Source organism: Actinia tenebrosa, unplaced genomic scaffold (assembly GCF_029948245.1).
Source record: "Actinia tenebrosa isolate PJP-AT-01 unplaced genomic scaffold, QUT_ActTen_1.0 PGA_scaffold8__29_contigs__length_14323225, whole genome shotgun sequence".
NCBI lineage: Eukaryota > Metazoa > Cnidaria > Anthozoa > Actiniaria > Actiniidae > Actinia > Actinia tenebrosa.
Genome location: NW_028292585.1, coordinates 9,139,364 through 9,155,963, shown reverse-complemented (window position 1 = coordinate 9,155,963; position 16,600 = coordinate 9,139,364).

Below are 16,600 nucleotides of genomic sequence, written 5' to 3'. Positions count from 1 at the left end.
TTCAGGGACTGGATGAGTCATATCCAAGGTTTACATCCGATATATTTAAGCGACGAAGTAAAGAAGAAAATCATAGACCATTTAGAAGAGCCAACCCCGCAAAGTCTACGGAAAACGCTGAAAAAATTAAAGCTAGGGAAATATTACAAAGCTATTCCCTATCTTTTGTCTGAAATTACCGGTAAGTCTATTCCCGAGGTTTCTGATATGCAAAGGGCCGAGTGGTTATTCTGTCGGCTGGATAAGGATATTCCTTATTACCCCGACGTAATTTACGAAATATTTTACAAAATAGACCCCAACCACCCCCTATTAGAATGGATTCCGAGAAGATGAAATGTGCAGTCGAAATCCACCTACGTTCTTTTCAAAGCAGATGTCTACTGAGCGAGTTTTCTTTGGAGCTCCTCTTTTGCCTTCTGATAGATCTGTTTGCGAGATTCCTCGGAAAGATCTTTCACGATGGTTTTTTTATTGCCCGACTTTAATTCGCCGTATTTCTTTTCCTCCGCGAGGATCAAAGAAAACTCCGTGTCGTCTATGCGGCGGTCCCGCAGAGCTTGGGAGACTAAGTCGGCGATGGTGTTAGCCTTTGCTCTTGCTAGGGCTATGTGTGTGTCGTGCTTGGATATCTTACCGGACAATTGCTTCATAATGCCTGTCGTAACAGCGGAAACGATGCCGCAGACGGCTCCAACGCTGGCCAAAGGAACGCCAACGACTATTCCAGGTCCGGTAAGCGAAGTAGCAACGCCAGTGCCTGTTAACGCCACGGACATGGAGCCGGAAGTTATCGCGATTTTATGTAGTATGCTTCGGGCTCTGGCGTACTTTTTCCTGACCTCTTCGTAGTGTTTCGCTTGCCCTTCCAAGTAAGCCAGGATTAAGTTTGCTTTGTTGAGCCTAAAGTTTTCAGCGTTTAATTCGTTAGGACCTGTATCCTTAGTGGTAGCGTGATAATTGGGAACATCTGGGTACAACTGAGGTGCTGAAGGTATAACATCCATTATATATACTAATGTACGACGCTTTTGGGGATGATATTGAGGAGCAGCCACATCACGACAACCGGGATTATGCCAACTGGAGAGCCTTTAGGAAGATGTTTCCGCATGCAGACCCTAGTAAGTTCGAAAGAAGACCCGATGGGATTTACTATAACGGCGAAAGAATGTACAGCAATACGGACTTGGAGCCGCATGAGGAGAGGAAAAAGGCACAGCATTTGCCAATAACGAAGGAGGCACCCGTGCATAAAGCGCCCAATTTTCCTAGAAACTTATTGTTAACCACGGAAGATTACCCATTTTACGATGCTGAAGGTGGTGTAAACGACTTTGAAACGATGGTAACGTTCCTGAAGATTTCAGTGGGTAGGCAATCATTTGATGTAGTAGTAAGGAATATCTATGGGGATACGATGTTAAAGCATACGTCGGGTAAAGAGGCCAGGGAATGGTTAGCAGGACCCAATATGCGATATTGGCCGCAGCAGTTAAACTTTGCTGTCTGGGCCGCCACTAAAGGTTGTGGCGTTGCCGCGGATATGTTTCACGTTCCGATCATGCGGTTTCACGTTGCCTTTACGGTAAGGAGGTTGTTGAAGGAGCTTAACGTACCTTTACCGGGAGATAAGGCATTTAATCCAATGAATAATCGATATAACGCCGCAGCCCTAGAAAGGTTAATTAATGAGTTCAAACCACAGCAAAGAGACTTTCGTTACAAAGAGGGTAAGACGCATGGCCTTGGCATCGTTTACGTTTGGGGTGCCAACGGTGAGAAGCCGGCCGATTATGGGCATCAGGAATACCCAAGTAATGAGTTAGAGTTCGGTGATATGGGTGGTGATAAGAGCAATAATTCATTAATTACCAGAATCCAATCGAACTACCTCGGCACTTGGGATCCATTCGTGTTGATGAAAGGAAAAGGTTTAAGGAACCTAGCCAGGATTAACCGCAGCATTGAAGCATTTGTGTACTGCATCTTAGGAGCGCAGGTAAATACCCGCAGCCCCATCGTTGGATCCCAAGGTGCTTCGCGGGAAACGCAAGAAGAATTCCTAACTTTATTTGAGTCAGCAATAATAGAGAACGACATATCCAAGTCGGTGCAGAGATATCAATTAGCGGTGCAGCAGTCTAAAGTGCGACTGGATTACGCTTTGTCGCCTGGTTGTTGGTTAATGCCGAGTAATTTGGTTATTAACACCAATTCCGTCGTGGGTTATAACAACAAGCTGCAGCGAGCTACTAAGGATATGAAGTTTGGGGTGAATGACGTGAACTCTGACATGACCAAGGGCATTACTCACTTCGTAGAGAAACCAAAAAAAGAGGTAGAAAAACCATCGAAGAAGGCGCATGAAGGAAAACCCGAACCAAAGAAACCAGTAAAGAAGGTTACCGAGGAATATGACCATAACTTACTAAAGGTCGGCTTAACCGCTGCAAGCATTGGTCTGAGCTATTATATATGGCGATGAACAACCCCTACGTAGCTGGAGTAGATTGCGTCTATACGACTTACACAGGCGAGAAAAAATACAACCAGGCATCTTGGGTTGATGTCACGGGCATGGCTGTAGACTTGAACTACTCAGGGAAGAAGTTAATCCTTTGTAGTATTTGCATTGGCACGAGCAGTCACGCCAACGTGGGCTTCAGGTTCCTGGATGACAATGGCATACTGCAACCTATGAGAAATAAGACAAACAACAGGGAGCCTACACATTTCTCCGTAGAGCCCAACCCCGGCAGCGCCGAAAACATCTCGGTTTGGACTTTCCACATGGTTGCTGATTGCCACGGGAAGGTAAAGCTGCAAATGAGAGTAGACGACACGGGCGTAGTAACGATAAATAGCATACATGACCAAAGAGATCGACCTTATAATCACGCTACCATTAGCACTCTTACGGTGCTTAGCCTTTAGAAGCAAATTTATTTGCTGAAATATATGAATCCACACGCGAAGGAAGATTGGTTTCTCCATTACCTGGAGGAAAAGGAGTACGTGGGCGACAAGTGGCAAGACGCCGGATTGTGGGTGGAGGTTGGAGGCCTGGGATTGATCATGTGCACTATTGTATTTCGGCGGGGTACTCATGCAATGCCGGTTTTAGGATCGTTGATGAGAATAACCACCCATTACCGCCATACAGGGTAAAAAGTAATACCAGACATCCAGTTCATTTTTCGTCGGAGCCCGTTCCTCCGCAAGCGGAAGACATAACGCCGGTAACTTTCCATATGATAGCTAATTGTCAATATGCAAAGCTTCAAGTTCGCCCCAGCGATGGTAACGGCCGCATACGAATAAATGCCGCCCCGACTGTTAACCCTTCGACGGATGCCACTTGGAATCATAAGCCCATTAGCACCATGAGCGTGCTGCCGCTAGTTCCGCATTATCAAGGCGGTGCGAATACTATCTTTACTTATCCCCAGTCGAGAACGCCTCGGGCGCCCGACGACGATAAGCCACCAGTAATACACGAGGATAAGATTAACCCTTCATCTTCTTCAGGAGTACCACTCCAATAGCTACGACTAATATCCAAATGTTGTTGCCCACGAACTTTAACAGTTCGTCGCCGGCCCTAAGCGCCAGGCCAAGAACGCTACCCAGCAGCCCAGGAAGACCGGCTGCCATCTTTTTTCCCAAGTCCGTCAGCCCATTGCCTAATTTCTTTACGCCCGCGCCCGTAGCCTTAAGCGTGGATAGGATAACTCCTACTACGCTCGAAATAGCGACCGCAAATGCCAGTGGAACGCCATACTTCAAAAGGGCTCTTTTTACCTTTTCCTTGGTGGTAAGCCCCAATTCTCTTTCCAGGTTGTCCTTTTGCGCTTGTAATTCCGCGACTCTTTCCTGGAGGGCTTCTAATTCCCTTTGTGCTGCCTCCCTTTCCTCTTCGGGACGAGTTTGGTCATTGATTATTTCCTGCTGCCGCTCTATTTGTCCCTCCAGGTCTTCAATAGCCTGATCTCTTTGCCGGATTTGTTCTTCCTTAGTGTTAATTTCGGCAACCAACCGCCGCCGTTCCTCTAAAGAGCCAGCTATGGTGGTACGTAAGTTCTTAGCTTCTTCCTTGCTTATGTCTAGGTCTTGCAGGGCAAGTTCGAAGGCCTTTTGGGCTTGGTCCCTATCGCGTAGGGCTTTGTCTGTTTGTTCTCTCATTTCTATTATTCTTTGGTTTTTATCGTTAAGTTCTCTCTTTTGAGCATCGAGGAGTAGTCGGTTTTGTCGCATGTATTCTGCCTCCCTTTCCTCCATTGTTTCCTTTAGTCCTTCGACTTCCCTTATCGCTTCGATGCCTTTTTGTTGCCGCTGCATTAGGGTCTTGAACTTTTCAAAGGCTTCGCTGGTGTTTTCATCGTTTTCTCTTAGTCTTTCCACCAAATTAGGCCTTCCTAATGCGTCTTTGATTTCTTTTGGGAGATTACTGGTGAGCCTGTCGGAGTCTCTCCTTTGGTAGAGATTATACCACTTATCCCTTCCTTGATACTGGATTTGAATTTGCCCCTTATCTCCGGTTTGGAAATTAAGGCGGGTCAAGTCCACATTTGGAAATTTCTCCCTTACGTCGTCTAAAAGCCCCCTTAGCATTTCAGTTCTTAGGTCCGTGGAATCCAAGTTTTGCAATTCCAAATATTCTGGAATAGGTCGCCCTGGGTTCCTTGATTGCCACTTATCCTCTAAGGAACGCCAGGCCTCGCGGGCCCTGCTGCCATATTTGCGTCTTAGCTTGTCAAAAAGGCCCCGCCCGTCAACGTTGTCATCAGGAAGTAAAGACTCGTATTCTTCGTCGTTAATGTCTACTTGGCCTTCTTCGGTAAGGGGGTCAAAATCCGTTCCTTCTACTTCCATTATATATGATAAGCTCAAAGTTAAATCCCAACGTATTACCTAAGCAGGTTGGCGGGCTGAAAGCGGAACGCACCTTTCACCGGGTCACCTTTACCCCCAGTAGCGCAAAGCCAGGGGAAACCCTGTACGTAGGCGTGCCCCGCCTAACGGATAACCTAGTCTTAGTTCCTGGCACCTTGGCTTTGAGGTTTGACCTAGCGGTACAGTCAAGCCCCACAGATGAAAGGATTATCGTTAACAACGTGGGTCGCAACATTGTTTCTAAGATGCGCGTAAAGTTCGCCGGGGAATCGCTATTAGATTTGAATAGGTACGATCTGTATACCACCTATAAGGATCTATGGTTGACAGCCTTTGACCGCGCGCAAAGGATAGAACAAGGAATTGGTAGTGTCATTCTACGTAAGGTCCGCACACCTACGAAAACGCAACCTACTGACGGCAGCGGAGAAACCGCAGTAGCAGACGCAAAGCGAATAAAGACAGCCTATGGTAGTAAGTATGTCATACCATTAGACTTTGAAGTAATCACGAATCACGGTGTGTATTACCCAAGACAGCTTGCCGAACTGCAGTTTGAAGTAACTTTAGCAGATGCTAATAACATCATTGGTGGGCTAAGCACTGCACTTACCACAACAACCCCATACTCTATTACCAACTTAGAGCTACAGTACGAAACGGTATACAGCGAAGAGCTGGCCCGTAGCGCTGGCATGGAATACAGCTCCGGCAAGGCATTCCTTTACGACCACGTAGTGATGTATAAGACGTTCAGCTTCCTGGATAAGACGGATGAGGTTATCAACCAAAGCATTAACCTCCCCCGAAGAAGTCTCACGGGGCTGATGTTGGTGTTTGCCAAACCCTACGAAGCCGGTAAGCGCGACTCCGAGGCCTTTCACAACCCCAACATTACTAACGTGGGGGTCAACATAAACGGCGTTCCAAACAAGGTCTACTCCCAGGGGATAAAGCCCGCAGACGTGTACAGAGAGGCCATGCGCAAGTTTGGCGACCAAATTAGCCCTGAGGAATTCTTTAAGGATAAGTATGCGTTATGGATTGACATGCGCACCATTAACGACGAAGACCTACATGGTCAAGGCCTCCGTCTAGTAAATACGCAGGATGGCATAACATTGGAGATCAAACGCACCAAGAATGCCTCCGCGGGCGACGGTGATAAAATAAACTGCTACGTCTTCGTCGTGTCTGACGCGCAGTTAAGCGTAGAAATGAACCAATTGAAAAGCGTTGCCTACTAGGACGGCTGAGGAATGAAGTCGTCAATGTTAAAATATTTCTTGAATATACAATGCTTCGCGTATTTGAAAGCAACGGTACGAAACTGCAAGTCGTGCAAGGCGATAAATTGTACTTCAAAGCAAAGGAAGTAGCGGCCGCATTGGGCTACGAACGCCCAAAAGATGCAATTAAGGTGCACGTTCGCGATAAATACAAGGTAAGGCTTAGCGAACTTAGAATGGAGGTGAATCGCCTCCCTTCCAATTCACACCCACATTCCCTGTATGTGAACGAATCCGGATTGTATCAGTTGATATTCTCCTCGAAGATGGCAAAGGCAGAAGAATTCCAAGATTGGGTCCTCGAAGAAGTCCTACCCGCGTTGAGAAAGACGGGTAAATATGCGATGAACAAGCGCTTCGACGGCCCAAACAAGTTAGTATTTAAGATCGAAAATGAAGCCGACCTACACGCGAAGGTAGTCGACTACATACGTAGGTTTTACCCTGAATTCATCATAGCGCCGGGTCTTGGCGAACTTCAAGATTCAGACAGCAAGCGAATAACCTGCTGGCGAAAAGGCTACCAAGCCGGCCAGCCAGACCTTTTAATCCTTAACGCCCACAAGAAATACCGCGGGTTGTGTATTGAGTTGAAAACCCCAAAAGGAAACGGCGTCTTATCCGCGAAGCAATCCAAAAAAATTGCGCAGCTTGATGTAAATGGTTACCTAACTATGGTTAGCAACGATTACGACGTCATCTGTCGTGCCCTCATGGATTATGCGGACGGCATTCGTATTCCCTGTAAGGGCTGCGTAAAGCGGTTCAAATCCTACGACACTTTGAAAACGCACCTAAAAATATTCCATAGGTATAATGAAGCTCAGCTTGACTCACTGGCGTGATCTTGTCCACGGTAAAGCATACGAAATAAAAAATTACGTCGTCTTCGAAGACATCGACCGTTTACGGTTAGTCCTCAAAGACTTAGAAGGCAAGGAATATTCCCTTTGGGCGCCGGATTGCGTGCGGTACGTAATTCAGGGCGAGGAATTCACCCACTTACGCAGCTATGGTAAGGTAAATGGCCGATGGAAGTTTGACATTGAAAGAACAGTCACTCCATCTCCTCTTTGTAGTTAAGCGCGTCTGCTAAAGTCCGCTGCGCTTTAGGATCCGCGGAGCACCAATGCCCCACAAAGGATCCTTCGGAGAATACCCTGTCGCAATGAAGGCAGGTGTATTTTTTACGCGGCGGCTTACGAGGGGTAATGCAGTCGGCAGGTAGTTCGCAAGTAATACAGTCCATATATTGAAAGGGTAATTAGAATGCCTCCCAGAAAGGCAGCTGCGCTAGCATATACCTTTAAAAGGGGTCCTTATTTTTATTTATTGTTATTAATGAATAAAAATAAGGATGGGATTTGAGACTCTTTGCGCAAACCCTACCTTACTATTAAAGGCCCCAAGAAATGCTATTTCAAAAGTGTCTCAGAATGTTAACAATAAGGTTAAATCTTTGTTAAGACACCCCGGAAACTATTTCAAAAGTGTCTTAGAATGTTGACGTTTAGGTTAAATCTTTGTTAAGACACCCCGGAAACTATTTCAAAGAGTGTCTCAGAATGTTAACAATAAGGTTAAATCTTTGTTAAGACACCCCGGAAACTATTTCAAAAGTGTCTTAGAATGTTGACGTTTAGGTTAAATCTTTGTTAAGACAGTTGAAGATATGTTCCTCTTCTCTGACACAACCACAACGATCGCACTCCTGCCTCCAATACTCCCTTTTAGTCCACGGAACGCCTTCTGCGCGTTCGAAAGAGGGGAAAGTACGGACTATCTTCTTATGGTAATCTATGCGATTCCTTAAGTAATCCTCTTTATGCGGGCAGCGACACATCAAATCCGCACATTGGTAGCAATCCACGCCTTCCAAGTCGTAAGCGCGGGAGAGAAACCTATAATCATGCGTTCTCCGGTGCGTCTGTAAACGTTGACGACTACTAAGTATCTTATTACAGAAACTACACTGTCTGGTTCGATTACAGACGCCCCTTTTCAGATGCTGCTGCATTTCGAAGGGGTTGTGGAATTCCTTATTACAGTCCTTACAAAGCCCACAAATGCGTTTATCCTGATGTTGTTGCATCTTTTGAACGGTGCTGAATTCCTTACCGCAATCCTTACAAGCGCGGCTAAGGGGTTTCTTCGTACAAACGCCGCGACGAACGTGGTATTGAAGTCTTTGTTTGGTGCTGAACACCTTCTTACACAACAAGCAGTCCATATATACTTAACAATATCTTAGCCTCCATTTAACATCCTTAACAAAGATTTAACCTAAACGTCAACATTCTGAGACACTCTTTGAAATAGTTTCCAGGCATCCTTAACAAAGATTTAACCTAAACGTCAACATTCTGAGACACTCTTTGAAATAGTTTCCAGGCATCCTTAACAAAGATTTAACCTTATTGTCAACATTCTGAGACACTCTTTGAAATAGTTTCCAGGCATCCTTAACAAAGATTTAACCTAAACGTCAACATTCTACAGGGGATATCGCATAAAGTCCTTAACGGACTCCTTAGCCCACATTGCCATAGTTATCAGCGCACCAAACCGTTCTGCGCGCTTCAGACCGCACATTTCATCGTACAATTCCTGCACGCGCTCTTTCAGCCGATCGATCTCCTCCCTTTGCATTTCTATGGTGTCTCTTTTATCTTTTGCGTCGGTGGCAATCCTTCTTACTGCGTCCACTGGGTCCATCGTATATATAATGGATCCGAACCATATTCCCTGCAATGCTCTGATAGTAGGACCCACCGGCTGCGGAAAGACCCAGTTCGTCGTGGAGCAGCTATTAGGACCCTTTAGATACCGCTTCGACTACATCGTGCTATTATGCCCCACCTACGTGAATAACCGCACCTGGACGGGCATAGGAGTGAAAGACGACGACTTCTTTGTAGATATCTTAGACCCTAACGAGTTATCCAGCCATTTGAAGTTCTGGCATAAGCAATTCCCTAAAGATACGCAGACGCTCCTCATATTGGATGACATTGCCTGCGGGGACGACGTAAAAAAGCGCACCTCCGAGCTCGTTAAGCTCGCCTTCAGCGGTAGACACGACAATATCAGCGTTTGGTTGCTTTCCCAGCAGCTTACCAGTGTCTCTAAGCCCTTCAGGGAAAACATAGGCTCTCTCGTAGTATTTTATACTCCAAGTAAGTCTGACCTGGAAACCATCTTAAGCGACTACGGCGGTGAGATATCCAAGGAACAGTTACACGAATACATGCGGCATTTAAAAACGCACCAACATTCCAAGATGATCTTCTCTTTGAGGTTTCCGTATTCCATTAACATATATGGACATTGAGCAGCTCTTAGATGAAGTCCCCGCGCAGTTAGACGAAAGTAACCTTAAGGAACAACTTAACATCCTCGTGTCTTCGGGGAAGTGTAAAGAAATGATAGGCAAGGAACTTACCCATGAGCAAGTTAATAAGTTGTCAGAAGAGGAAGTTAAGAAGTTCCATAAGAGGTACGAGGCCGCCCTTGCAAGTAAGACCACGGACGCCGTAGCAGACTCCGCTATCCGACTTGCGACTAAATTGCTTGGACTTGCACTGCCCATAGACGACGTGGAGCAACTACAGAAGGACATAAGAGATGACTATGTCATATCCCAAGAACTTAAGATAACCTGCGGGTGGTTGTCTTTGAAGTGCGGTAAGTTAATGGCAGTCGCCTCTGCGGCACTTCACGTAGCTCAGCATGTCGACTTGAAGGAGGTACTAGGTTCCTTTGGAACATCTTGGAAGGACTTCAAGAAGGACAGAGAAGTCGAAAAGGTCTTCCAGGCAGCACTTGCTGAGGTACCTGATCAAGTCGCCTCAAGTACTTAGTCAAGTCGTTGTCAAGTCGCCTCAAGTACTTAGTCAAGTCGTTGTCAAGTCGCCTCAAGTACTTAGTCAAGTCGTTGTCAAGTCACCTCAAGTACTTAGTCAAGTCGTTGTCAAGTCGCCTCAAGTACTTAGTCAAGTCGTTGTCAAGTCGTCCGTAAGTCATTGTCAAGTCGTCATCAAGTTACTTGTCAAGTCCTTCAAGTCCCTTAATATAAGATGAGTGGCACCGAAGAACAACCACCCGTAGAAGATACCAAGATTACCAAGGCTAAATCTCCAGGCAGAGTCGCTGCCGGAAAGAAGCTCGCGGAGATGAATAAAAAGAACAAAGCCAAAAAAGAAGAAAAGGTGGAGGAAAAAGAAGAGGAATCCTTTATTAATCCGGGATACGTCATTGGCGCGTTAGGAGTTGCTATAGCAGCAGGCAGCCTTTACTTACAATGGCGGGCAGCAAAGCCAAAAGTAGAACCACCAACATATCACGCGCCCGTGCACGCACCTGTGGAGGTTAGAAAAAGTAAGATCCCTGAAATGGAGTAAATTTATCACCCGCGGCGACCTAGATTTTCCTTCTCGCTTTGTAATATAATGTCAACCGCGTTATTGAAAACTGTTGAAGAAGCAGCTATCATTACTTCCATTGTTGCGGGTATTGGTTGGGTTGGTAAGAAAGTGCTCAAAGAAGACTTTACTGAAGACCCAAGCAAGAGCTTCGCTAATTTTGCTAAAATGACCGCTGCCGTAGGCGGGGCTATCATGGTAAAGGATTACCTACGGAAGGAAAAGTACCTACCTAACATATAATGGTTAGCTTAGTCGCAGGTGGAGTTATTGCAGCTTTAGCATTTACAGGGGCTAATTATGGTGGTAGATATCTGGATAGATTAGTTAGCGGTGATAAAAACGCAGAATCTAACGCCGAAAGGAAAAGACACGACTTAGCGCTGGAGAAATATCAGCGGGACGTGGCAGCTTGGAATGAAAAAAGACAAGCTTACAGGGATTGGTTGGATAAGAACTACCAAGACAAAATGCAGGCGGATAAGAACTTCGAAAACACAGACTACGCCTTTAAGCTCTATGCGCAGGCGCACCCCGACTTTAGAATGAGAAAGCCTCAGTTCAAGAATTACTACCAGCCTTCTAAGAAACAAAAAGACAATGAATTGGTCTTTGTAGGAGTCGCAGGGCTGGCGGGAGGCGTGGCTTTGGCGTATCTAATATAATGATCGTCTTTTTGGAAAGCGATAAAAATAACTTTACCACTTATTTGAATCCCCCCATTAAAGCCCATAAGGTTCGGCTCATAAGTTGCTCTTTGTACAATTCTTGGTATAACCTGATTAGGGGCATAGTCACTGAGCATACAGGAGGATCTAACTATCAAGCCGTATTGCTGCCCGATGGACATTATACACCAATCACACTGGCCAAGGAATTAGCAAAACACGGTTATACTCTCACCACAGGATTGCCGCACGAAATGACCCTCAAACATAATATGTCAAATTATTCAATGACTTTTGGAAAGTCTGACCCATTGGGATCTTTATTATGTGCCTCAGGCAAGACGATTACCAACACAGCCATACCTGTGAAATGGAAAGTCGCATCCTCTTACGAAGTCTATTGCGATTTAGTCCATAGTTACAACAATGGAGAAAAGTCTTCTCTTATGTCCAAGTTTCTACCTAAAGGTAATCCATTTGACCTGGTAGAATACACTCCCATTTCTTTGAGCTATGATTTGTCTAATTTGGTAGAAAGCATAAACATCACCATTAAGGTGGACGGAAAGACGGTGGATTTTAACGGACGCAAGATCAATCTTGTCCTATCCTTCGCTTGAATCAAATTTATATAATGGGCCGCGTAGAGGATAAACTCAAGAGGATTTACTATGGGCCTGAAGGCTATTGGAAAGGAGCGTCGGCCATCAAGAAACTCGCGACCGCGGCCAGGGTATCAGATGAAACGGCTAAGAACTGGCTAAGAAAACAAACCCTCTGGCAGGTTTATCTTCCCGTGCCTAAGTACATTCCCAGGCCCAGCTTTACCGTAAATACCCCTAATGAAGTTCATCAGGCGGACTTGCTCTTCTTACCGCACGATAAGGTGAGAAAAAAGACCTATAGATACGCTTTGACCGTAGTTGATATCGCAAGCAGATACAAGGACGCCGAACCCATAACCAGCAAGGATTCTGGGGAAGTCGCAGAAGCCCTAGGTAGGATTTATAAGCGCGTCTTGAAATGGCCCAAGCTGCTGCAAGTGGATGCGGGGACAGAGTTCATGGGCGTGGTTACTAAGACCCTGAAAGACCACGACACTAAGATTAGAAGAGCCGAAGCTGAGTACCACAGGGGTCAGAGCATTGTCGAAAGATTCAACAAGACCTTGGCCGAGCGTCTCTTTGGGTACCAGTATTGGAAAGAGCTGGAAGATCCCTCCAAACGCAACAGAGAATGGACACAGCGGCTCCCCCAGGTCATCGCGGCTTTGAACAACGAGGCGGCCAGGGCTACGGGAATGAAACCCAAGGATGCCATAAAAAAGAAACACGTGGAACACAAGTCCTACGTCAGAAGTTCGAGGGCGGTCTTCCCCCATGAAAAAAAATTAGGTAATGTCACAGTCCGATATCTCTACGGACCGGGTGAATTAGAAGGAGGATCCAAAAGAGCTACGGATCCTAATTGGTCTTTGGAAACTTACCAGATCCGAAGCGTAATAGCTAAGAAGGGTCAGCCCATCTTGTATTATCTTCACGATGGCCCCACACGTGGGTTCGTCATGGAAGAACTGCTTATCGTGTGATGTCCGAATGCTATCGTATGCACTCCGTCATCACACATCCATCGCTTACCGTCAAATGCAGACAGCGACACCTTCTCCTGCGTGACGTTATGTATCTGATGACCATAGCTGCGCAGGCTGTTCATCTTATGCCGCTGTTCCTTACGTGTTCGTAATACGTTGAGGTAGGACTCGTGCGTAATGTCCTTCTTAACCACGTACTTTTTTACGCCTTTAGCTTTCTTTTCTACGCCGTCTAACTTTAGCACGCTGTACATCTTTGGTTTCAGACCCACGTACTCTACTATGGGTTTTCCTAACATTTCGTCTTTCATCTTCCCAATTACCTTCTTATTCTTCGCAGAGTAAAGGAAGTGCTCCTTCGGGTAACCGCTGGTGTCGTACTCGTCTATGTCGGGGAGGCAGTCTTTGTAAACGTCTTCCGTTTGCACTTCTAGAATTAGGGAGTCGGTGTCTGTGTACAGGAGGCGACAGCGGTCTCCGTACTTTGGCTTAAGCTTATCGTAGTAGAACTCGTACATAAGCAGCTTCGATAGATCCAGCACCGTAAAGCCTGTGTAAACGGGCTTGTTTAGTAAGAGGTTTGCCCTTTTCATGTGAATCACGTAGAAGTTCAGCATTTCTACGTATCTAACGAAGCCTGGCTGTGACACGTATGCTTGTGCTTCCTCTTTGGTGCTGACTATTTTTACGCTTACGCGCTTGCGGATGTTCTCCATTGTCTTTCCGAACACGCTGTTGTTCATCAGTTTGAAGAGGTTTTTCTCGAAGTCATTTTTCGCTGCGGTACGCTTTTGCGTGTTAAAGTCAATGTAGGGGCGCATCCAGGGTTCCTGCGTGAATTTTAGGACTCTGTGGATCTTCTCTACGCGCATTCCGTGTCGCACGTAGAACTGCAGGTTGCGGTAATGTACCACATACTTCTTCTTATCCATCAGGTTCATAGTTAGTTTCCTGTACGGTTTGTAGCCAGGGCACATTTGCTTTTGCAGCGGACTTAGCTGCTTAAATGGTATCTCTATCGCTTCTGGTGCTAAGGGGAACTCATTGTGTTCGTCGTGCAGGCGCTCTGGGTACTCCAGATCCACTTCTAAAACGTAACCCTTGTCTTCCTCCTTTCCTACCTGCATGTAGAAGTCTATCGGCTTCACTGGATCCCATTCGAAGTCTCTCACAGGTAGGTACTGTGACATTGCCCAACCATAAAGGTTATTCGCATCCAGGTAGTAAATGTATGTGGTTGGTTTCTCTGGGTCGTGCTCTACTAAGGGGTTGTTTGCGCGGGCGTAACGTCGGCTGGGCCCGCATACGCCGCCACGAATACCGTCTTCCATAAACCGATACATGTCGTATTCCGTTAGGAGATCCAACTGCGCATTTGTCTTCTTTAACAAAGCACTCCAGCTGAGCCCAGGAGCCGTGTAGAAATTAGCGGGATCCAATCCGTAATATTCCATAGCCATCTTTCTGAAGCTTTGGAAAACATCTGCAAGCAGCACTACGTCAGACCTTAGGTAGATGTCGTGGTAGTCCCCCATGTTCTCACAGGAGTACTTTTCCCACACGTCTAACGCATGCTGGTACTCCTCATCCTTTATGCCGGACTCGTTTAGGGTGCTGTAGAAGCGATCTTTGGGTGGTAGGGACTCTTTGAATCGATCCCAGGAATCCATGTATTCGTATGGGTAGACTCCTTTCCTTTCCGCGCCATATTGACTGGAAATGGGAAAGTTGGTGTTATACTTTACGAGGTTTGCTAAGGAGTCCGCCATAAACTGCTGCGAATCTAAGAACTTTAGCTTACCCACAGTTACGGACATGTAGCGCTCTTTGTTGTTGGGTATGCATTTGACGTCGGAGCCGTCTGTTCCTTGTAGTAGCAAATGGGAGTCGTAACCGCGGAGGTTGTGAAAGAACACCGGAATCTCCATGTCTGGATTTACTTTGAAGTTTATATTGCATTTCCAATGAGCCGCTCCTCTGTATTTACCCGTGATGTGGCAGTGATCCCTAACCTTATCCACATAGAAATCCTCAACAAATGCTTTGTGGCAGTGAATGCAGTGCGTGGAGGGCTTTCCCGGCTTCTCACCTTTCTTAGCATACTTCCCGCATTTAAAATGAGCTTCTCCTAGATACTTTCCATCTTCATCCCACGCTTTCTTGGCTCGTCTTCCAAACTGAAGAAGCGTATGTTGACAAATGTGGCATTTTTTTGCCTTGTTAAAAGCCTCCTGGTTCTCTTTGGTAAATTCCATCTTCTTTGGACGTCTTAATTGTTCTCTAATCTCCCCCTCCTCTTCTCGCAATGCTTCTAGAAACTCATTAGCTGCGTTCTTACCTCGGTAAATCACAGGAGGGTTTGCTTTACCGTCTGATCTGACTACTATGTAACCAAAGGAGCAGATCTCGTGTAATCCCACCTTATTCGTGGCACCACTTTTCTGCTCTTCCTTAGTTATCAACGCTTCAAAGTCTGCATATATCACGTAAGGCACCTGCATCTGCTTTTGATGGTCTGCGTATGAAAGCTCTTTGTTGGTGGGTATCTGGATCCGTTGCGCCACTTCTTCGACTCCGCGGCAGATCTCATCGTGTTTCTTTAGGGTATTTAAGGATGTAAATGACAGCAAGCAGCAGTCGCAGAAGTACTTTTTGCCTTTGTGCTTAGTATGTCTGTAGAATAGTCTGCTAATGTGTTTAACCCATGAGTAGTGTCCGCCGTGGTAGAATAAATGTACGCGCTCTCCTTTACTTTTTGACAGAACTAACGGTACTATCGTCTGCTCTCTGACTCCGTAAACGTTAATTGCTAGATCGTTTATTTCCTCAAATATGGGGATGTCTATCAACTGCATGGGAAATTCCACACCATCCCACTCTAAATCATCTGTGGGATACTTACTTGTCCTACAGGGATCCTTCTCTGCTGGATACAGTGCAGACCTGATTGCCCACATAAAGCATCGATCGTCTTCATTCTTCACGTTTACAATAGCCTTCTTCCTTTCTACCCACGTTGGTAGCGGTACGTAACTCCCCCCTCGTATGGGTACGTACCTGGCTATACTTATCTCTATTCCTTCAACCTCCTCTACTGTCCAACCCGATCCTTCTTTCGTGTAGTTAGACAGCGACTCCATTATTGCTTCTAAGGCTTCACTGAGTGACCTATCCAGATTCGTGGATTCTAATATCACTAACGACTTTGATCGCAACATTGCTGTCGTCATTACCTCGTCTTTTGACAAATTTACTTCTACCATTATGCTCGCTTTCAGGGCTCCTAATTCTTCTATACCTTTTCGGAGAGTCCTTTTAACCTTCCTTTCTGACTGACGCCAAAACTGTCTAACGTCAATCTCACCGTTACCGGGTATTGACACCGTGCTGAAGTTGCTTTGGGATTCCATCTATATAATAGGAAATATTTTATACCTAATACCAAGCACTTTTTAGGTCGTCGTAGTCGTACTCACAGTCCTGACAATGCCAAAACAATTTAACCTTAGTCTCAAACTTCTTACCACATCCACAATCATAACTGCTCATACACTTCGTCTTCATTTTCAAATGCTTTTTCAAATCCGCTTCTTTCTTAAAAGTTCTCTTACATTCTTCGCACTCCATATATAGACTAACATATTTAAGTGCGCTGTTGCCCTCAACCACACTTGGAGTGGGGGTCGTCCGTAGGTGGATTTTTGACACGGGTCTTGCCCGTGTTGAGATTGCGCT